The sequence below is a fragment of the Somniosus microcephalus genome, chromosome 2 (genome assembly GCF_052327205.1).
Source record: "Somniosus microcephalus isolate GS21.2 chromosome 2, FLI_Smic_1.0, whole genome shotgun sequence".
NCBI lineage: Eukaryota > Metazoa > Chordata > Chondrichthyes > Squaliformes > Somniosidae > Somniosus > Somniosus microcephalus.
The window spans coordinates 9,102,956-9,127,652 of NC_140988.1; positions in this window are offsets into that span (position 1 = coordinate 9,102,956).

Sequence of the window (24,697 nt, forward strand, 5' to 3'; positions counted from 1 at the left end):
ACATCATAGACTCGTGAAAGAGTCGGGTCATTCCTTGTCTCATTCTCAATCATTGAGTTTGTTATCGGTAGACACTCCACTATGGATGAGTGGAACAACTCTACTGGGTCCACTGTACTCGCTTCTTCCACCATCGGCAATGGCAAGCGTGATAACCCATCAGCATTTCCATGCTGTTTGGACCTTTTGTACTCAATTTCATATTGGTGTGCCCCAAGTAACACGGACCACCTTTGTAACCTTTGTGCTGTCATGGTGGACACGGACTTGTTTGGGTTGAATATGGACACCAACGGCTGGTGGTCTGTCAGCAATGTGAACTTTTTACATTGTAGGTAATGGTTGAATTTCTTCATGCCCCACACAAGACTGAGGGCCTCCCTATCTATTTGAGCGTAATTTCGCTCCGCGGGTGTCAATGATCGGGACGCGAATGCCACTGGCCTTTCCGAGCCATTTGGTAGCCTGTGCGAAAGTACTGCCCCAATTCCGTACGGGGAAGCATCACAAGCTAGACGAAGGGGTAATGCTGGGTTGAAATGAGCCAACACTTCTTCAGAGGTAATCAACTCCTTGCTTCTGCGAAAAGCCCTTTTGCATTCTTCACTCCACTTCCATGGTGTTTCTTTCCGCAACAGATCATTCAGCGGATGCAGCACCGTGGATAAATTTGGCAGAAACTTGTGATAGTAATTAATCAACCCCAAGAATGATCTTAACTGTGAAACGTTTCCTGGAGCGGGGGCCTTCACGACCGCTTCTATCTTTTCAGGTGACTTATGCAGTCCCTCTCGGTCAATGACATGACCGCAGTATGAGATCCGTTTTTGGAAGAACTCACACTTCTTGCGATTAACCCGAAGGCCATACTCCTTCAACCTGGTGAGTACCAGTTTCAAATTCGTGAGGTGTTCTTCCTCATCTTTTCCCGTGATTAAAATGTCATCTAAGTAGCACTGCGTGCTTGGAATTCCTTGTAACACCTGTTCCATGGCCCTCTGCCAAATTGCTGGCGCCAAAGCTACCCCAAAGACCAGTCTATTATAGCGATACAAGCCTCTGTGAGTGTTGATGGTGAGGTACTGGCGTGACTCTTCCTCGACCTCCATCTGTAAATATGCCTGAGCCAGGTCTATTTTCGTGAAGTGCTTCCCTCCAGCCAACGAAGCAAAGGTATCTTCAATCCGCGGAAGCGGGTATTGTACCGTGTGAAGCACCGGATTCACAGTGATCTTGAAATCTCCGCAGATACGGACCTTCCCCGGTCCCCCTGGCTTATTACTTGGTGAGGACTTCATGACGGGAACAATGGGCGTGGCCCACTCACTCCAGTCCACTTTTGACAGAACCCCTGATCGTTCAAGTTCTTCCAGTTCTGCCTCCACCGCTGGTCGTATTGCGTAAGGTACCGATCTGGCCTTAAAAAACTTTGGGCTTGCATGTTCTGCAATCTTAACCTTTGCTTTAATTCCTCGCAGTGTTCCCAGTCCTTGCTGGAATACCTCTTTAGCTTCGTCCAATATTCTGGACAACCGTTCCGGTTTGACATCCTCTTTTTCCGAATCCACCGTCATGGTGTTTAGTGAATGCCAGTCCATCTTTATTTTTCGGATCCACTCCCGTCCCAGAAGTGGTGGACCTCCCTCAGGCAACACATACAGGTCCAACCGGTGGTGATCTTTATCCTTGTATCTCACCTTGACTTCTATCTTTCCGATGGGGAATACTTTGTGCCCCGTGTATGTCTGTAGTACTAGTTCCGTATCCCGTAGTGGAATATGCTTGAAAAACTTTTTATAGTCATGCTTATTCATGACCGTCAACGCCGATCCAGTGTCCACTTCCATTTTTACTTGGACCTTTGCAATCTGTAGCGTTATCCAGATAGTTTGTCGGTCAGCTTCATTACTCACATTGTGAATTCTCAGACTGTCCAGTCCTTTGCATTTGGAGTGTGAGTCCGACTTCTGCTCCCTCAGACTCTTCCTAGTCACCTCTTGCACTTTTCCGTACCATTTTTGTGGTGACTCCTTATTGTTGTACGTTGTTCCTGACCGGCATACCTTAGCTATGTGCCTGATCTTGCCACATTTCCTGCATTCTTGGTTTTTAACCCAGCATTGATTCTGGTCGTGTGTTGTCTTCCCACAACGATAGCATTTTGTTGTCCTCGAGGTAATTTGGTCCACCCCGAGTGCCGCCGCCTTTAGCTGCATTTCCGCCGTTCCTTTCGCTGCGGCTTCGTGCGATGCAGCTATAAGGACAGCCCTGTCTAGTGTGAGGTCGTTCTCTTCCAGTAGTCGCTTTTGCGTCCCTTCTTTGGACAATCCACATACGAACTTGTCTCGCAGTGCCTCTGTCAGATTCCCTCCGAACTGGCAGTGTTCCGCTGGCCTACGCAGTTCGACCAAGTATTCCGTGTTGCTTTCGTCTTTCTCTGCGTTCTTGCATAGAATTTGGATCGTTCAGCCAGTATCAACGGTGTGGGGTTCAAGTGATCCTTCAGCACTGCTACAATATCATCGAAAGTCTGATCCGCCGGTTTAGCTGGTGAGAGAAGATGCTTCAACAACCCGAATGTTTTCGCACCCATCATGTTAAGTAAGGTTAAAGCTTTTTCATCCTTAGCTATTTTGTTAGCCTTACAATGTATCTCAATACGTTCCACGTACGTGGCCCAGTCTTCTATCTCAGAATTAAAATCGTTCATGTCCCCCCGCTTAGGCATCTTCCTTTCCTTGGGTACAACACAATTTTTATTTATTTATTTATTTATTTTTCCTAAGATGGCGGCTTTTCCCGCGAAAATGGCGGTTTCCCGCTCTTTCCTTCTCTCCCCGCCCACTTCAATGGCGGTTTCCCGCTTCTGTCGTCTTCGCCGCCTAATGGCGGCTTCCCGCGTTTCTTCCCTGGTGGAAGGGGTACGCTTTCCCCACAACGGACAGGTTCAGCCGCTGGGCTGGCTCTCGCACAGCTCCCCTTACTCGGCTCTGTCTTTCTCTCTCCCGCACGTTCGGTTCTACCGGCGCTGGGTACCCCGTTGGTGGAGGACAGTTCAGCCGCTGGACTGGCTCTCGCGCAGTCTCTCTCCCCTTGCTCGGCTCTGTCTCTCTCTCTCCCGCACACTCGGCTCTACCGGCGCTGGGTACCCCGTTGGTGGAGGGCAGTTCAGCCGCTGGACTGGCTCTCGCGCAGCCTCCTTTGGTCGGCTCTGCCTCTCCCACACGCTCTGTTCCCGTTCGCCTCCCAGCCCTCATGCAGTCCGGTGCTTCCCTCCCCGGCTGCGGCTGAGTTTCTCTCTTCCCGCGCCAGCTCCCGGTCTCAGCGCTTCGTGGCTTCGGTCGCTGCCCGGCTTTTTCCCGCCGATCGCGGTCCGGCTGTCTCACGACGCCGTTGGACCCGACTTTCTGACCGGCTCCGCTCCCCCTCGACCGTGGTCGAGTGCACAGCCCTTATCCTCCGGATATTCTTTACACTTTTCCCTACTCACAGTCTCCGCGGTCGCCTTGTTTCCTGCTGACCGGCTCACTCCGCACCGTGGTAGAAGGGTAGTCAGTGCCTGTTGCTGATGGAAGCTTTTGTTGCTAAAGTCTTCCTCCTTTCTATTGCTGCAGCCTCGTGTTTTCTTCCAGCAGAACGACGAGGGCGGTTGCCTCTCTTCGACGCTCTTTAGTTGCTTTGGTAGTCTTGCCGCAGGGTACGATCGGACTCGTCGCCACTGTAAAGTCTGTGGGTTGTACAGTTAATAACGACACAGACTTCAGGAATAACAAACAAACAGGTCTTTACTATTCGAAGGTCAGGGCGAATCTGCCCCAGCAATCCTGCCACAACACTTATATACTGGTGTGGTCACTGTCGGTATTACAGTATACAGAAGCCAAACAAGTAGTGCCACACCTAAAGTAGTTCTCTTAAAGGTGAACGGTTACATACAATAGTTTCCTTAAAGGTAGACGGGTACATACACTACAACAAGGGCAGCAGGTGCATGGGAACACCACCACCTCCAAGTTCCCCTCCAAGTCACACACCATCCTGACTTGGAAATATATCGGCTGATCCTTCATCGTCGCTGGGTCAAAATCCTGGAACTCCCTACCTAACAGCACCTTCACCACACGGACTGCAGCGGTTCAAGAAGGCGGCTAACCACCACCTTCTCAAGGGCAATTAGGGATGGGCAATAAATGCCGGCCCTGCCAGCGATGCCCACATCCCATAAAAACAAATTAAAAAAAAGATAATCTGTTCTAATGATGTTGGTTGAGGGATAAATATTGGCCCCAGAACACCGGGGAGAACTCCCTCTGCTCTTCTTCGAAATAGTGCCGTGGGATCTTTTGCATCCACCTGAGAGGGCAGACGCCACCAGATCCTGCATAGTCTCAAGTAACTGAGTAAGACACTCAATGCTCCAAAGTTAGCCTTCGTTGTAAAGCAGGATCACGAGGTGCTAATCCCTGCAGCTGCGGATGTATATCTGATAAATTTCGGTGAGGTCACCCTTAGCCACCTTCTTTGTAAAACTTTGAATTTCTCTAATCTCTCCTACACTTCTTACACTGGAGATCAATCTTGTCTCTCTTCCCTGTGCTCTTTCTAACGCAAGCTTATCTATTCTTGTCTTGCGCTGTGTGTGGTCCCACTTTAGCTTTAGTCCCACTTCTGTGAACCTTGTCCTGCTCTGGTTGTATATCCTAGCATTCTACTCATTTAATACTTGTTTCATCACATAGTTTGGGCTCTGAAAGTGCTGAGTCCACTATTGCTCCATTTCAAAGTCCTGCTCTGTAATTTCAATTCCATGCAACAACAACTTGCTTTTATATAGCGCCTTTAATGTAGTAATGAAGGGATAATTACAGTCCTAGCCCTTTTGGGCTACCCCAGATCAGGCGTATTCCCCAGACGTTCACCCTCAACTTAAGTTAGAGATAGCCGAATTCCATAAGACGCTTAAATGGGTCTAACGGCTCAGACTATCTCTCCCTAAAGGAAAGGAATGACTGAAAATGTTACCATCCTCCAGATAGCACTTTTAATAAGTTGAACTAGACTGTAACCTTCCAGATATTATGAGGGTCCGGAATACCCCCCAGAATTCTGCAACTCCTTACAAAAGAGTGTACAGAACTTGGGTTCGCGAGTTTATACAGAATTACTCTTTGAGACATTTCTAAAAATATATAGTTTTATTTAAGAGCCAACATTCAGTTAACAGCTGTTGAATCAGTCACCACATTAACAATTCAAAATACAATTAGCTTACATTTCTTATTTCTCAGAGATCCTTATTCTCATTCTTTACTTCGTTACATTTCTTATTTCTTACTTATTTGTAAATCCAGAATATCCACCAAAATCAATTACTTTGACTTCCCGAGCCTCATAGTTAAAAACTTACAGAGATGCCTCTGAAGAGTTGAGAAACGCTTTGCCCATTCAGCAAGTTCTGACCTTCTGTTGAAAAGGTCTATGTTTTATACTCTTTTTGCTTTGGTTTCTTCTTTGAAGTTCTCTGCTGATGTCAGCTAATTGTCTTTATTGATTCTCTCTTTTGAATGCTTTCTATTCTTATTATCAATTCAACTATTGCATGCATAATGATTTCTCTACCTTTAGGTGTTCCAAAAACCATCATTATAACAATGACAGCTATGGTTTCTGTTTGATGTCTTTCTTACAAAATGCTTTCATTCAATTCTTAATGTTGGCTTTACTGGGTTTTACCAGACATTGTGACTCCATGCTGCTCCAAGTTTAATACAAACACAATGGCCCTGAAATTAGGTTCGGGGGCTTGCCGCGCGTGCAAGCCCCCGATGTGCACTTACCTGGCGCGCTGACATTTGAATCGTGGCCCGCATTGCATTTCCTCTCACTGGCCCGCTTGAGGTCCTGCGTGCGTGACCCAGCGGCGTACTTAGTGCGATGAGCCGGCTGGGATCACGTGAGCACAGGGCAACCAATGGGAGGTTGCAAAAGTTCATTCATGAGTGACAGTAAGAGCTGTCAAACTCATGAAAACTCCTGGCCCCAAAACACTACTTAAACTGGAAAGAAAATTTAAAAAACATTGCACTACTTAAATGAACCATAAATAACTGTAAAAAACTATTTTAAACAATAATTTTAAAATTTGAAAAAAATTATTATATAAAAAATCGGGGCTAAAACTAAACTTGCCTTACTGTAAATTCTTTAAAAATAATAAACCTGTGGAAATTTTTTTATAAATTGTATTAATAGACCACTTACCTGTAAAACTAAGTACTTACGTGTGGTTTTTCAATGCGTAAAAACCGGAGGCCTTTACACACGCACAACTCTCTAAAAAATAAAGGAAATCCAAGTTGCACGCGCAGACTCCTGCACGCACGCGTTCAGCCTCTTAACCCCTTGGGTCAGAGGAGAGGAAATGCCGGTTTTCCCCACATGCGCTGTGCATGCTGAAAACCGACAATTTCTCCGGGCACACGCGTGAGTACCCCGTCCGTACTCACGCATTGGGAAAGGAATTACTGGGCCATTGTAATTGCTTGGTGTCATCTATTGAAGTTATATCTGCAAAGTATTCTTGTTGGTATTACATTTACTATGTCTATAAATTAAAGGCACTTTGACCAGAGTGTTTCATGCATTTCTAGTTATCTCAATTGATTGCATATTTAATCGTTTTTCCTGTCTTCCAAGTTTAACATAAAAACTATTTTACCAGCAGGTGTTTCTTTACTTGATGTCATCTTTTCAAAGACACATGCCTCTTTTAATGTTTGTGTTTCTGTTTTACGTGTTAGTTCTTAACACTTTAGTAAACTGGGCATTTTCATTGTGTTGGTTGCAAACCGTAGACCTTTCGGAAGCACCAATGGTTTGCTTCAATCTTTCATTATTTTAGTATTTTTAACTAATACCCATTTCAAAGCTTGTTTACAACTTTGTTATCAACTGATCTTTATCTCAGAAGCCTGTATTTCTGTTTACAGCCTGTGTATCTGAGGTTTTACAGCTTGTGTCTGAGGTTTTAGATTTTTAAATCCAGTATATCATGTATTAATATCAGAATTCTGTTCATATTTTGTGTATCTTTCTGAAATATGGCTTATTCCCTCACAGTAAAACGCCCCAAGGCACTTCACAGGAAACAACATTTGACGCCGAGCTACATAAGCAGATATTAGGACAGGTGACCAAAAGCTCGGCCAAAGAGGTAGGCTTTAAGGAGGAGAGAGATGTGGAGAGGCGGAGAGGTTTAGGGAAGAAATTCCAGAGCTTAGGGCCCAGGCAGCTGAAGGCACGGCCGCCAATGGATGGGTGATGGAAATCAGGGCTGTGCAAGAGGGCAGAATTGGAGGAACGCAGAGATCTCGGAGGGTCGTAGGACTGGAGGAGGATACAGAGATAAGGATTAATTCTATATTTAGATCTATCGTAGATTTTTTTTCACCCGGTGTGTATTACTTAGTATTTATCAGTTTTAAATCTGCTGAGCTATGCCGTGTCAGCCGTGGCTCAGTGGGTAGCACTCTCTCTCGCCTCTGAGTCAGAAGGTTGTGGGTTCAAAATCCCACTCCAGAGACTTGAGCACAAAAATCTCGGCTGACACTCCCAGTGCAGTGTTGAGGGAGTGCCGCACTGTTGGAGGTGACATCTTTCAGATGAAATCTTAAACTGAGGCCTCGCCCACTCTATCAGGTGGACATAAAAGATCCCATGGCACTATTTAAAAGAAGAGCAGGGGTGCTATCTTTCTGGTGTCCTGGCCAACATTTACCCCTCAATCAACATTACTAAAAAAAACAGATGATCTGGTCATGATCACATTGCTGTTTGTGGGAGCTTGCTGTGCGCTAATTGGCTGCTACGATTCCTACATTACAGCAGCGACTACACTTCAAAAGTACTTCATTGGCTGCAAAGTGCTTTGGGACGTCCTGAGGTGGTGAAAGGCGCTATAGTAAATGCAAGTCTTTCTATCTTCTTTACAGATCCAAAATTCCTAGGGCTGGAGGAGGGCAATGGAAGGTGGAATTTGGGAGAGCCCAGATCAGCAGGGTTGTGACCCTTGCAGCAACCCGGGTACTTTCAGGGCCGGATGGACTCAGAGATGGGTGGATGTTTTACAATACAATTTAAAAGATGGGAAGCATCATGTGATGTTTCTGCTCTTAGTAACGATGATGCAATCGATTAATGCGTCGCTCAATGGGCCAAACAGATCAGGAGAGTCCCAGGATCTGTCTTGGGCCTGTGCTGATCCCAGTTAGGGCAATGGTATGAGCACATACAATTGACCACATATCTCCTTGATTTGGAAAGGAAATAAACGACTTTACTGTCCAGTGACTCGTGCTGGAGAGCACACACATGTGGACAACAAGTAGGATTGAACCCTGATGTGATGCCTCCACCGTTTTACAATTGGCATTCACCACATAGACTCACCTGTAAAGATTGAACCCCTGAGGTGAGGTATCAGAAGAGTGCCAGTGTCTTCGGATCCATGACTGTGCCTTGAGTTGAGGAGAAAAGGGAAGGAAACAAAAGATTCTGATTATTTCATGCTCAGATCTTCTGTGCCAGAATCTGAAGCTTGGACGCAACAATGTAGGAGTGAATGAAGGAAGAGTTTCATAGTGCACCAAATGGACTCATCCCTCAGAGAGAGAGGAGAGTACTCACAGACATAGAAGAAACATAGAAACATAGAAGATAGGAGCAGGAGTAGGCCATTCGGCCCCTCGAGCCTGCTCCGCCATTGAATGAGATCATGGCTGATCATCCAAATTCAGTACCCTGTCCCTGCCTTCTCCCCATATCCCTTGATCCCTTTAGCCTTAAGAAATATATCTAACTCCTTCTTGAATATATTTAATGAATTGGCCTCAACTGCCTTTTGTGGTAGAGAATTCCACAGGTTCACCACTCTCTGGGTGACGAAATTCCTCCTCATCTCTGTCCTAAATTTCTTACCCCTTACCCTTAGACTGTGACCCCTGGTTCTGGACTCCCCTGCCATCAGGAACATCCTTCCTGCATCTAGTCTGTCTAGTCCTGTTAGAATTTTATAAGTTTCAATGACATCCCCTCTCATTCTTCTAAACTCCAGCGAATATAAGCCCAATCGATCCAATTTCTCCTCATACGTCATTCCTGCCATCCCAGGTATCAGTCTGGTGAATCTTCGCTACACTCCCTCCATGACAACAACATCTTTCCTCAGATAAGGCGACCAAAACTGCACACAATACTCAAGGTGTGGTCTCACCAAGACCCTGTACAACTGCAGCAAGACACCCTTGCTCCTGTACTCGAATCCTCTCGCTATGAAGGCCAACATACCATTTGCCTTCTTAACCACCTGCTGCACCTGCATGCTTACCTTCAGTGACTGGTGCACAAGGACACCCAGGTCTCTTGCACTTCCCTTTCTCCCAATCTATTGCCGGTCAGATAATAATCTGCCTTCCTGTTTTTGCCACCAAAGTGGATAACCTCGCATTTATCCACATTATACTGCATCTGCCATGCATCTGCTCAATCACCCAACCTGTCCAAATCATACTGGAGTTTCTCTGCATCCTCCTCACAGCACACACACACACCCAGCTTTGTGTCGTCTGCAAGCTTGGAGATATTACATCTAGTTCCCTCGTCTAGCTCATCATTAATATATATTGTGAATAGCTGGGGTCCTAGCACCGATCCCTGCGGTACCCCACTAGTCACTGCCTGCCACTCGGAAAAAGGCCCGTTTATTCCAACTCTTTGCTTCCTGTCTGCCAACCAGTTCTCTATCCAAGTCAGTACCTTACCCCCAATCCCATGTGCTTTAACTTTACACGCTAATCTCTTATGCGGGACCTTATCGAAAGCCTTCTGAAAGTCCAAATACACCACATCCACTGGTTCTCCCTCATTATGAAGATATTTAAATCTCTAAAGCATGGATCACAAATGAAAGCCACGTTTGCGGATCATATGCTGTCCTGTCAGCCTTCACATTTTAGCCACTCGCTGAAGCTGAACTAGGAATTGGGGGCCAAAGGTCAGAAGTCATTGGGGGTAATGCAAGCAGAACTCACAGTTCCAGGGGTCGGCCTTAGTTAGCAATCACAATGCAATTACTTTTCTTATTCTTTCGCAGCAACAGAGAGAGCAAATAAAAATTATGGGGCATCACAGCTTTAGGTAGTGCTGTTTAATGGAAAAATGTACCTGCTGCAGGTATCGGAGATACGTTGAGAGTGGGGTTCTCAACCCTCCAGGATTGGCCCTGGAGTCTGCAGGAATTAAAAACGAATCTCCTGGACACTGTCGCGAGCAAAACCCAGGAGATAAATCATAGGAGCTTTAAAAAAACTGCTGTTCTGTTTTTAATTTTCCTTGAACACTTTTGTTAACTAGTTATAAAAAAATATTGGAGGGGGGGAGAAAAAAGGCTCTTTGACTGACAGTCAAGAATCATCCAGAAGAGTCTGTTTGCTTTCCGATTGGCCGCGGGAAGGCGCGTTGGGCGACCAATGACTAGAGTGTGTTGGGTGACAGCAGGTCATTGTGATGATGCCTCCAGGAGTACATCCAACCAGGGTTGGAAACCTTAGCAAGAAAGACTTGCATTTACGTAGCACCTTTCACAACCACCAGATGTCCCAAAGTGCTTTTTATAGCCAATGAAGTCATTTTGAAGTGTAGTCACTGTTGTAATGTAGGAAATGTGGCAGCCAATTTGTACACAGCAAGGTCCCACAAACAGTAGTGTGATAATGACCAGATAATCTATGTTAGTGATGTTGATTGAGGGATAACTATTGGTCTCAGGACACCAGGGATAACTCCCCGGCTCTTCCTCGAAATAGTGCCACAGATTCTTCTACATCCACCTGAGAGAGCAGACAGGGCCTTGGTTTAGGGTCTCATCCAAAAGACAGCACCTCCACCATTGCAGCGCTCCCTCAGCACTGCACTGGGAGTGTCAACCTAGATTTTTGCACTCAACTCTCTGGAGTGGGTCTTGAACCCACAACCTTCTGTTTCAGGGAGCAAGGGTGCTGCCCACTGAGCCGCAGTTGACACAGCTACTTCATCAGCTCCTCTCATGGCAACAAACTCCACCAACCTTAGATGTGAGAAAAGATTAACGGGGGTTACAATATGACAACAAATGCTACATATAAAACTACATAGCAAAATACCTCGATGGCAGACAAGGGCATAGGACCAAAGAATAGCTGGCTTCTCGGTGCTGAGCATGTACCGGGCTTGCCCTAGTTCTAATGGGAAATTGAATTCAATTTGGATCAGGAAAGTGTAAATACCAGGAAAATTGAAGAGCAGGTCAGCTGATCTGAACTGAATTCAATTTCTCCAGTGTTTACACTCACCTTCGCCCTGAACCATGATGCTTGCCATACAATATCCGATTACCCGGTGCCGCAGCCATGACCAGGCAAAGTTACAGATTAATTGTACATTCGCAGCGGTTTGTAGAATGCAGTTACAAGGTGGGAGCGTTTGTCACACTGTCAAACATTGAAGCTGCTGATTTGCCCCTATCGCACGGTGCAGAACGAATTAAATTGGCTGTAAAATTATGATTAAATCTGTGTTTACTGTGGCAGTGTGACTGTGACTGGAAGCAAACCAGCACAGATTCAGCAGTTTTGTCAATTATGGCGATGCAAGTTGGACAATGGTGCTCTCTTATCATGTGACATAGTTGTCAATAAAACTAAGTAGAAGCCACTTTTTTATAATTAAAAGACACTACAGATGTCAGCTGTGGCTCAGTGGGCAGCACTGAGCCAGAAGCTTGTGGGTTCAAGTCCCACTCCAGAGACTTGAGCACAACAATCTAGGCTAACACACCAGTGCAGTGCTGAGGGAGCGCTGCACTGTCAGAGGTACTGTCTTTCAGATGAGACGTTAAACCGAGGCCACGGGTGGATGCAAACAATCCCTATATTGAAGAAGAGCAGGGGGAGTTCTCCCCGGTGTCCTGGGGCCAATATTTATCCCTCAATCAACATCACTAAAACAGATTATCTGGTCATTATCACATTGCTGTTTGTGGGAGCTTGCTGTGTGAAAATTGGCTGCTGCATTTCCTACATTACAACAGTGACTACACTTCAAAGAGTACTTAATTGACCGTAAACCCCTTTGGAATGTCCGGTGGTTGTGAAAGCTGCTATATATCTTTAGATTATTGCTGGCTTCACACAAACAAGGGTAGGCGGTTTTTGATAGAGAGCAGCACATTTGCTATCAGAAGAAAATCTGCTGTATCCACTATCTGTACCAAGGATATAGCATAACCAGTTCACTGGTGATGCTGAGTAGTGTAGAGGAACAGAGGGACCTTGTGTTGTGTATGTAATATGTATGTTACTTTAAACCTATGGCCAGGGCGGCACTACTTTGTAGGGCGTGGTGATACCATAGTACCACTCCTGGCCATAGGGGTATAAATAGTACTGTGGGTACTGATCTCCCCTCAGTTCCCACCTGTTGGTATTAAGTAAAGACCTACGTTGAATCTTCCAGGCTGTCTCTTCATTATTGGATTAAGTATAGACACATACTTTACACTGGCGACGAGTAAGGTTCGAACTCACCAGTACACGGTGCAACAAAGGAATGGCAGCAGTACGGAGAGAGAAGGAGAGAGGCTTCTTACCAGCCAGCCTGCAGAGTCCAGCGTCGACCGAAGGAGGCCACCCAGCACTCCGGGTTCGGGAGGAGCGGCAGCAACGGAGCGAGAGAGAGAGGGTTCCAACAGAAGCTGCAGCAGCTGAGAGAAGAGGCTGAACGGGCGCTCCAGCCAAGGGGCAAAAGTCCACCCAGGGCCAGGTAAACTGAAATCCTTCCTGGGGAACGGGAGCTGCAAGGGCCAGAACGGGCAGGCGATCTGGGGAACAAACGGAGCCACGAGGACTAGCAAGCCACGAGAGGGGAAGGTCGTTGTTAATAGCGGCGGTGGCAATAACGGGAGCTGCAAGGGCCAAAAATAACGACGCTGGAGAGAGGTCGTTAGCAGCAGCAGGAGAAAAGGCGGGAAAAACGCCATCTAGTGGACAAAGGGGAAAAGTTTTTTCTCTTCAGCAGTTTAAAATAAATTTTAAAAAATGCCATCTAGTGGACAAAGGTGGGAAAAGCTCTTCAGCAGTTTAAAATGTCTAAAGAAGGTTGGTTGTCAGAATTTGTTGAGGACACAGAAGAGTGGGATGCCTATGTCGAAAGGCATGAACTTTATTGCATAGTACACAAGGTGAAAGATGACAAAAAGGCAGCAACCTTATTAAATTTTATGGGGGCAAAAACATACGGTCTGCTGAGGAATCTTCTTACTCCAGAAAAGCCAGCAGACAAAACGTATGCCCAAATTGTTGATACGTTAAGGGAACATTTAAACCCTAAGCCACCATTTATAGCGGAAAGGTACCGCTTCTACAGACGCGACCAAAGGAATGATGAGTCGCAGGCAGCCTATTTGGCTGAGCTCAGAAGGTTGTCCAAACATTGCCAGTTTGGAGCCTTTTTGGCGGACGCGATCAGAGACAGATTTGTCTGTGGCATGTTAAATGAGAGTACACGAAAATGGTTGCTAGCCAAGAAACAGCTCAGCCTAGATCAGGCGATTGAAATAGCATCGGCCCATGAAGTAGCAGCACAGGGTGCTGCTCAAATGTGACAAAACACAACCTGCTATGACACCCATGAGGTGACATTTCACAAAGGTAAATGCTACCGTTGTGGCAAAACCACCCACGACCAAAGTAATTGTTGGTTTCGTGATAAAATATGCCGGCAGTGTGGGAAAAAGGGGCATATAGCGAAAGTTTGTCGGTCGGGTACGAAACCCAATAGTGGGGGCAGTCCGAGCAGTACCAAGGCAAGGACAAATATACATAAGATGTCTGACAGTAGCTCAGACGAGTCACAGGAAGGCACAAAAGCAGAGCCTAAAGGTCTGGGATGTCTCAAGTTATATGGTGTAGACAAAACGGAGGACCACAGCACAATGTGGGTTAAAATGAAGGTAGCAGGCGTCGAAGTTAATATGGAGCTGGACACGGGTTCAGCCCTATCAGTAATTAATGAACAAGATTATAACAGGCTGTTCAAACGCATTCCCTTAAAGGATACGGAAATTAAATTAAAAACATATACGGGACAAAAAGTTTACCCGAAGGGAAAAATGCAAGTAACAGATAAATACAACAGCAGAAAAGTGCCAGGACTTTATTTATACGTCCTACCAAACGGTGGACCACCACTTTTGGGTAGGGAATGGATAAGAAAAATCCATTTCGACTGGAAGTCGACACACGAGTTAAAAGTAGAGACCACCAAGGATGATACAACCATTACAAGCAGGCTGTCGAAAATATTGGCAAAAACGCCAGAGGTGTTCCAACAAGGGCTGGGGACCTTAAAGGACATTAGAGCAAAAATAACTATTGCTCAAGACGCAAACCCCAAGTTTTGTAAGGCCAGACCGGTGCCTTACGCCATTCGGCCAGCTGTGGAAGCAGGACTGGATGCCTTAGAGAGTGCAGGTGTCCTTACAAAGATTGAGTGGAGTGAGTGGGCCACGCCCATCATCCCAGTTATAAAGAAATCTGCAAATAACACACAGGGGGAACCAAAGAAGGTTCGCATTTGCGGGGATTTTAAGATAACTATTAACCCAGTCCTGCACACGGTACAGTATCCGCTGCCGCGGATAGAGGACATATTCGCATCGTTAGCTGGGGGTAGACACTTTACGGAGATTGACCTTTGTCAAGCTTATTTACAGATGGAGGTGGAACAGGACTCGAAAAAGCTCCTAACGATTAACACACACAAGGGATTGTACCAGTACAATCGCCTGGTATTTGGTGTGGCGTCCGCCCCGGCAATATGGCAGAGGACCATGGAACAGGTCTTACAGGGCATTCCAGGAACGCAATGCTACCTGGATGACATCCTGGTGACAGGACAAATGGATAACGACCACCTCGCTAACCTGGAGCAAGTACTTCTGCGGTTACAACAATACGGACTCAGGGCGAACAAGCAGAAATGTGAGTTTTTCCAGGAATGTATCTCATACTGTGGTCACATTATAGACAAGGAAGGCCTGCATAAGTCCCCGGAAAAGATCGAGGCAGTAGTGAAGGCCCCGCCCCCTGAGAATGTATCTCAGTTACGATCATTCTTAGGCCTTATAAACTATTACCATAAGTTCCTCCCGAACTTATCGTCCATTTTACATCCACTAAATTCATTGCTGCAAAGGGGAGTCTCCTGGAATTGGGACGAAGCGTGTGAGGCTGCTTTTAAAAAGGGTAAACAACTCATTACATCAAAGGAAGTGCTCGCACACTTTGACCCAAAAATGCCAATGAGGTTGGCATGTGACGCCTCCCCGTATGGTATAGGGGCAGTGTTGTCACACAAATTTCCCAATGGGACGGAGAGGCCAATAGCATTTGCCTCAAGGTCGTTAACTACAGCCGAAAGAAACTATGCGCAAATCGACAGGGAGGCCCTCAGTCTGGTGTGGGGTGTAAAAAAATTCCACCACTACCTGCATGGGCAACGTTTCACACTACTGACGGATCATCAACCGTTGGTGTCGATATTTAATCCAACAAAAGGGGTGCCCCTGATGACGGCCCAAAGGCTACAGAGATGGTCACTGTTCTTAGGCGCACACCAGTACCTTATCGAATATAAGGGTACCAAACAGCATGGCAATGCGGATGGCCTGTCGCGGCTACCATTGCCTGCCGAGATCGAAGAGATAGTACAGGACCCCGTGGAAATATATCATACGGCTGTTATGGAACACTTGCCCATCACCAGCCAATGTATCGAGCGGGAAACACAGAACGACCCGACACTGGCAAGGGTTTACGAATTGACCGTGAAAGGCTGGCCGGCGCAGGGTGACGCATCATTGCCGGCGTTTTCGGCAAGGAAGGACCAGTTGTCCGTCTGCCGGGGCACATTGATGTGCGGAGCCAGGGTGGTGGTCCCTCAAAAATTACAACATAAAGTGTTGCGGGACTTACACGAAGGTCATCTGGGGGGTGTCAAAATGAAAAGCCTCGCCAGGGCCTACGTCTGGTGGCCCGGCATTGACAGGGACATCGAGGAAGTAGCAAAAGCGTGCCAAGGGTGCCAGATGGTACAGAACGTACCACCCCAAGCCCCACTACATCCGTGGGAGTGGCCCTCAACGCCGTGGCAAAGGATCCACGTGGACTTCGCTGGGCCCTTCCTGGATGCGATGTTCCTTATTGTAGTGGACGCCCACTCAAAATGGCCGGAGGTCATAAAGATGTCATCAACGACAGCCGAAAAGACGGTCGCAGTCTTAAGGACCATTTTTGCCCGAAACGGGGTGCCCGAGCAAGTCTGTTTGGACAATGGGCCACAATTTGTGGCAGAAGAATTTCAAGCATTCCTAAAAAGGAATGGAGTGCGACATTATACGTCTGCACCATATCATCCGTCTACAAATGGGCTGGCAGAGCGCTTTGTACAGACTTTTAAAAAAGCCATCAAGGCGATGGGGGAGGAAAGGTTGCCACTACAACACAAGGTGGACAATTTCCTATTCGCGTACCGTAATGCTGCACATACGGTGACCAACCAGGCCCCCGCCATCATGTTCTTTAATAGAAGGTTAAGGTCTCGCCTTGAATTGCTCAGACCAAACATCCGGAGAGATGTGGAAAACCGAGTATTTCGTAGGGCTCCTGACAGACAGACACGGAGCTTCGAGGTGGGGCAGCAAGTGTTGGCCCGTGATTATAGAAATGAAAAGTGGCGGTCTGGTACGATAAAGGCCCGCCAGGGACCTTTGATGTACACAGTGGATACAGGGGACGGCATAATCAGACGACATGCTGATCAACTTGTGGAGTCCAGAAACCCAACTGATTCACTACCTCAAACGTCTCAGCACATTGCTACAGCGGAATCACGGCCCAGCTCGTCGTTACAGAGGTCTCAGGATTGCGAGGAGTTCAGCACTCCAGTGATCTCCACGGCACAGGATGTGCCATCAGACACCGATGACTCCAGCGATGAAGTGGTGACGGAAGTACCGCCGCCTACACCGAGACCGACTAGAGAAAGACGTTATCCTAGTCGAGACAGGAGGCCTCCTCAGAGACTGAATCTATAACATGTTTCTTTTTATATATATATATAGGTAGACAACTCTGATGTAAATATGTTATGTATATTGTGTTACCAAATGTTATTAGCCCTAGTTATGGTGCATCTATTGACTTAATTGCACGGGTACGTTTTAATTAAAAGGGGAGGAATGTTGTGTATGTAATATGTATGTTACTTTAAACCTATGGCCAGGGCGGCACTACTTTGTAGGGCGTAGCGATACCATAGTACCACTCCTGGCCATAGGGGTATAAATAGTACTGTGGGTACTGATCTCCCCTCAGTTCCCGCCTGTTGGTATTAAGTAAAGACCTACGTTGAATCTTCCAGGCTGTCTCTTCATTATTGGATTAAGTATAGACACATACTTTACACCTTGGAGTGCATATCCAAAGATCCCGAAGGTAGCAGGACAGGTAGATAAGGTGGGTGATAAGGTGGGTAAGAAGGCATACAGGATACTTTCCTTTATTAGCCGGGGCATAGAATATAAGAGCAGGGAGATTATGCTAGAATTGTATAAAAGACTAGTTAGGCTGCAGTGAGAATACTGCGTGCATTTCTGTTCACCACATTACATGAAAGATGTGATTGCACTAGAAGTGGTGCAGAGGAGATTTACGAGGATGTTGCCAGGACTGGAGAAGTTTAGCTATGAGAAAAGATTGGATAGGCTGGAGTTGTTTTCTTTGGAACAGAGAAGACTTAATTGAAGTGTATACAGTTATGAGGGGACTAGATAGAGTGGACAGGAAGGACCTATTTCCTTTACCAGACCAGGGGGCAGAGATTTAAAGTAATTGGTAGAAGGATTAGAGGGGAGTTGAGGAGAAATCTTTTCACCCAGAGGGTGGTGGGGGTCTGGAACTCACTGCCTGAAAGGGTGGTAGAGACAGAAACCCTCATCGCATTTAAAAAGTACAGGAAACTCTTTTTTTATCCGGCACCGACGGGACCGGCGTGGTGCCGGTTGATCAAAAAGTCCGGATTACAGAGAGGTATACTTACACGGCCACAGATCCAGGCGTCCCTGTTGCATGGCAACAGGTGCAGGAACCCTGGTTACACGGCCACAGATCCAGGAACCCCGGTTACACGGCCACTAATATACAGTAAAACTTACCTGAATCTACTCCTGAATTTTGCCGGTTAAGAGAGATTTCCGGTTATTTAGGTGCCGGTAAAAAGAGAGTTTCCTGTACTTGGATATGCCGTAAAATACAGGGCTACGGCCCAAGAGCTGGGAAGTGAGATTAGGCTTTTTCGGCTGGCACACAAGATGGGCCGAATGGCCTTCTTCTGTACCATGAATTTCTATTATTCTATAATCCAAGAGAATAGAATCATCCTCTCACTACTCTTCTCTCAGTGTCTGGTCACACTGCTATAACCGTGGAGAAACAATCAGCTGCTATAACCGTGGAGAAACAATCAGAAGACGACAGTCCTGTGATATTGGCAACCCTCCCTTTGGATAAACCCACTCCTCGCCTTGAACCTATCAGTAGCTTCCCGCTTGTGTCTGAAAACAGAAAAGTCGAAATCAGGCTGGTGTTGTGTTTTAGCTGTAATGGGCAAGTAAGAGACCGCCATGGGTGTTACGACAGGAAAATCTCGTTTAACCGGCACCTAAACATCTGGAACGCTCTAATAACCGGCACAATTCTCACTCCGAAAACTACAGTATACAGTCGTTTATAAGTTTTGTTTTACTGTTAAGCAATTAAAGAGTTATGGATTACCCTCCACTGGCATTACTGTACTTAATCAAGCATCTTCCACCATCCATTTACCACAACATTCTGTAGGTGAGTACCCAATTATACTGCACATTTCTTGATTTTTTTATTTTTCTGTTAAAAATAGCCTCTCCGTTATCCGGAATTTTTTATCAACCGGCACCATCCCGGTCCCGTCGGTGCCGGATACCAAAGAGTTTCCTGTAATACCAACATTAAGCCCATTGCTACTTTGAACAAATGCTACTTTTACAACCGAAAATGTTTTGCCAGAGTTTCAAAAGCATAATCATCACCACCTCCCCCCACCCGCGCCCCCCCCCACCCCGCTACCTTCCTCAAATAGAAACAAGTTATACATTTCGGAAACTTTCAAAGACATGTTTTTGAAATTGTAAAGACAATTGCGTTGCATTTCTGCCATCACCTTTCATTGCACAGTGCCAAGCACGTCACTATGGTAACAGCTCAGGCTGCTCGAAGCTGATAACATAATCGCACTATCCTCCCTACAGGATGGCGTGGCCTCTTTAACTTCAGATTTGGGGACTGGAGTCAATTATCCAACCCTGGAGATCGAACGGTGTAAAATAGGCCCTATTCAACAAGTCAAATGTAGAACATGATAAAAAGAAAGAGAAAGTCTGGTAGTTATACAGCGCCTTCCACGACGCTTTACAGCCAGTGAAGGGCCTCTGAGGTGTAGTCACTGTTGTGATGTAGGAAACGCGGCAGCCAACTTGCGCAGAGCAAGCTCCCACAAACAGCATTGTGATAATGGCCAGATCATCTGTTTTTAGTGATGTTGGTTGAGGGATAAATATTGGCCCAGGACACCGGGGAGAACTCCCCCCTGCTCTTCTTCGAAATAGTGCTGTGAAATCTTTTACCCCCTACCTCAGAGGGGCAGACGGGGGCCTCGGTTTAACATCTCATCCAAAAGACGGCACCTCCGACAGTGCAGCGCTCCCTCCGCACTGCAATGGAGTGCCAGACGAGATTTTTGTGCTCAAGCCTCTGGAATGGGGACTTGAACCCACAACCTCAGAGGCAAAAGTGCGACCCGCTGAGCCACAGGCTGACAACTGCGAGCAGCTGAAAGACTTCTGAGTGGGAGTTTACCTGCCGCTTGGTGTGTGTTAAAGCTTTAACCAGGGACCGTGCTGTCCGTAAGAGAAGACTTCTTTGATTAAAGCCTGCAGTAGGCCAAACATGAGGAAGCCACTACCTGCAGCAACATCCTGAGCTGCAGCTGACTGACGCAACTCACAAGGACAGCAACAACTTGCATTTATATAGCGCCTTTAATGTAGTAAAACTTCCCAAGGTGCTTCACAGGAGCCTAATCCAAAAAAAACTGACACGGAGCCACGTAAAGAGATATTAGGACAGGTGACCAAAAGCTAGGTCAAAGAGGTAGGTTTTAAGGAGCGTCTTAAGGAAGGAGAGAGAGAGGTAGCGAGGCAGAGAGGGTTAGGGAGGGAATTCCAGAGCTTAGGGCCCAGACAGCTGAAGGCACGGCCGCCAATGGTGGAGCGATTATAATCAGGGATGCTCAAGAGGCCGGATATAGAGGAACGCAGAGATCTCAGAGGGTATATATTCGCTGAAGTTTAGAAGAATGAGAGGGGATCTCATTGAAACTTATAAAATTCTAACAGGACTAGACAGACTAGATGCAGGAAGGATGATCCCGATGGCAGGGGAGTCCAGAACCAGGGGGTCACAGTCTAAGGATAAGGGGTAAACCATTTAGGACAGAGATGAGGAGGAATTTCTTCACCCAGAGAGTGGTGAACCTGTGGAATTCTCTACCACAGAAGGCAGTTGAGGCCAATTCATTAAATATATTCAAGAAGGAGTTAGATATATTTCTTAAGGCTAAAGGGATCAAGGGATATGGGGAGAAAGCAGGGACAAGATACTGAATTTGGATGATCAGCCATGATCTCATTAAATGGCGGAACAGGCTCGAGGGGCCGAATGGCCTACTCCTGCTCCTATCTTCTATGTTTTCTATGTATTTCTCAATAAGAAGCAAAGGAGCTTAAGACAAAGATTTGGATAATAAATTACACTTTGCACACACCGAGTTTATAATAATTCGCACTTGCCAGTGCATTTATAAAACTCACTAAAGGGCCATCTTGACTCCGGCGCCCAATTGCAAGTGTTTTTTTTTTATTGTGTTATTTGGTCGCTTTGAAATATTTATGAGGAACTTGACATAATCGCAGTCAGCTGCCTGTGGCGAAACATCCTTCAACCGCTTTAAAACATTTATGCAAATTAAAAATAAATAAGGTGTAAACTGATGTCTGGAAGGGAAAAATAAGAATAAAATTGAGCATTGTTTTGAGTCTCTCGGATTTTAAAAAAAAGGACTTGCGTTATCTTGCTTTCCATTTTAACTGTTTCAGTGATTTCCCTGGAACTACCCTGACTATATCGGCTTATTTCAATTTGCGAAGGATCTTTTTATTTAGAAGATAGACTCGCATTTTCTACAGTGTCTTTCACAACCTCGGACATCCCAAAGCGCTGTACGGCCAATGAAGTACTTTCGGAGTGTAGCCACTGTTGTAGTTGTGCGTGATATAAGTGAAAACTCTTCTAATATCAGGTGCTTTACGACGCTACCTTTGAGATGAGACAATATTGGCCCAGAACTTCGGGTCTCCACGGGTGAGTACGCACGGGGTACTCACCCTTAAGCCCAATGGAAGTGCCGGTTTCCTGCATGCACTGCGCATGCGCGGGAAACCGGAACTTCCGTTTCCCTGAAAGAAGGGGTTAAGAGGTGGAACGCGTGCGCGGGAGAGGCAGCGCGTGCGCATCGAACTTACGATTTTTTTGCAGGTTTTCCCAGGAGGGTAAGTCTCCAGAAGTTAGACATTTAAAAAGCAGTCGCAAGGCCTGCTTTTTACAAGGTAAGTGGTGATTTAATTAAAATTAAAACATTTTTTCCACAGGTTTATTATTTTTAAATACTTTAAAGAAAGGTAAGTTTATTTTTAGCCCCGTTAGAAAATAAAATTATTTTGTTCAAAAATTTAAATTATTGTTTAAAATAGTTATTTCATGTAACTTATAGTTTATTTAAAAAATGTGATTTTTAAAAATTTATTTGAAGATTTAGTGATGTTTTGGGGCTCGTAGTATTTCTAAGTTTGACAGCACTTCCTGTCAAACTTATGAATGAAGCATTCCCTGCTCCAATTGGCTCCCCATGGCCCACGTGATCCCAGGGGACGCATCGAACTAACTGCGCCCCTGGGATATGCAAACACTACACGCCGGCAGTTGGAGCAGGCCCAGGATTGGAATTCCACGCGGGCCCACAGCTCAACGGTTGGCGCGCTAGGTAAGTGCAGGTTGGAGGCTTGCATCCGCGGGAAGCCCCCGACCCGAATTTCTGGGCAGTTAAACCGAGGCCCCGTCTGCTCTCTCAGGTGGACGTAAAAGATCCCGTGGCACTATTTTGAAGAAGAGCAGGGGGGAGTTCTCCCCGGTGTCCTGGGGCCAATATTTGTCCCTCAATCAACATCACTAAAAACAGATTATCTGGTCATTATCACATTGCTGTTTGTGGGAGCTTGCTGTGCGCAAATTGGCTGCCGCGTTTCCTACATTACAACAGTGACTACACTTCAAAAAGTATTTCATTGGATGTAAAGTGCTTTGGGACGTCCGGTGGTTGTGAAAGGCGCTATATAAATGCAGGTCTTTTTTTCTTATAAAGCATGGAGAGTACTGAGGACATGCCATGAAGAGTACCAAGGGATAGGCAGGAATTATACCAAGGACATAACAAACAGTTCTCTGGTGAGAATAGAGTCATCCTCTCACTACTCTTCTTTCAGTGGCTGGTCACACTGCTATAACTGTGGAGAAACAATCAGAAGACGACAGTCCTGCGATATTGGCAACCCTCCCTTTGGATAAACCCGCTCTCCCCTTGAACCTATCAGTAGCTTCCCGCTTGTGTCAGAAAACAGAAAAGTCAAAACCTGCCCCTTTAACTAGCGCCGCCGTGGCTGCAAAAACGCCAGCCTGACCCTGTCGGAGATATTGTCTGGCGATAGGTCAGGGGGCGCGAGCGAAGTTTGCGGCCAGTGTGCGACCGGGGTGCTGTGCGCGGCGATGGCATCATCGCCGCGGGGCGCTACCGGCTACCGCGGGGCGCTACCGGCTACTGCCGCCGATAACCTCCCGCTGAATTTCGCAGGAGGCGTTAGCGGCGCCGCGCCCCCGGGGGTGCTAACGGGAGGCGCAAAGCAACCCAATTTTTCCCCCCACGGATGTTACTAATGCTAACATTAAGCCCATTACTCACAATAACCAATCTGGATTGCCAAGGGATGAGAGGTGAAGCTTGAATAAATGCTACTTTTACAACCGAGTTGCTTTGCCAGAGTCTTTCTTTCTTGCAGTCTCAGTACAATGCTTGTACATACTGAAGGTGATATAAGAACTGCAGAAGAAGTCACAGGACAAACTGTTCACTGGATTTAAAATAGTCTTTGATTTCCCTCTGAAATGAATTCACACTCAGCATGAGGAATATATTAGACAGATGTTTGTACTGAACAAATAAGCCAGTTACAAACACATCTGTTGCAAGCAGCTCACAGTCTTACTGGGGTCCTTCTGACATAACCTCATAAAGGCTCATGACATGACACATGAAAGTGACAACCTCTTTGACCAAGCCTTTGGTCACCTGTCCTAATACCTGCTTATGTGGCTCGGTGTCAGAGTTTGTTCGATCACTGATCCTGTGAAATGCCTTGGGATGTTTTGCTACAATAAAGGCGCTATATAAATGTTGTTGTCATCAGGATTGTACTTTTTCTTCTTTCGTATGGTGGTAGCAAAGCAAATCAAATGTCAATATCTAAGTCGGATATCCAGGCCAAAGCTTCTGATGTAACAGCGTGGATATCTTGTAGGCTGCCTGCGAATTTCCTCTGAGGGCAGTGCGCAATGATGTGCTCCAGGGTCTGATTAGGAGCTCCACAGTCGCATGATGGGGATGCTTTAATCTTCCATCCTTCTTCTTCTTAGGCAGTCCCTCGGAACCGAGGATGGCTTGCTTCCACATTAAAAATGAGTTCTCAGGTGACTGATGCGTCCAATGCGGGACCTACAGTCTCTGTCACAGGTGGGGCAGACGGTGGTTGAAGGGGCGGGTGGGTGGGGTGCTTGGGTTGACGTGTGCTCCTTGCGCTGCCTGCGCTTGCTCCCGGCGAAGAGACTCGAGGTGTTCGGCACCTTCCCGGATGCTTCTCCATCCATGGAGAAGGTGGCAGCATCAACAATGACCGGTTCTGAGGCGGTTGTTGGTTGTCCACTGTTTGCGAGGAAGGTTTGATCCTTCAGGTTGTACTGTGGGGTCCTCTGTAAGGAATCCATTCCGTATGTCGCAGTTCTTCCAGGCATTTCACCATCGGTCGTCAAGGCTGAGGGGAGATCGCTGAAGGGCTTCGGCGATGGTGCAAAATGGCCTTCTAGATTTGAGACGGGTCAGTGGTAGGTTGTTCAAGTTGGCCAGGATCGGCATGTCTTTGCTGGTGTAGCAGTTGTATTCTCTGGAGACTGCATATTCGCGGCGTAGGTGTGGTGGTGCGATGTTTGCAAGCACGGACAGCCAAGGTGTTGGTGTTAATAAAAGCCTCCCGGTGATAATTGTCATAGTAGAATTCAGCTGGACTTCAATGGATTTGACATGCGGACTCGATGGCCATGCCGGAGAGCAGTACTCCGCTGTAGAG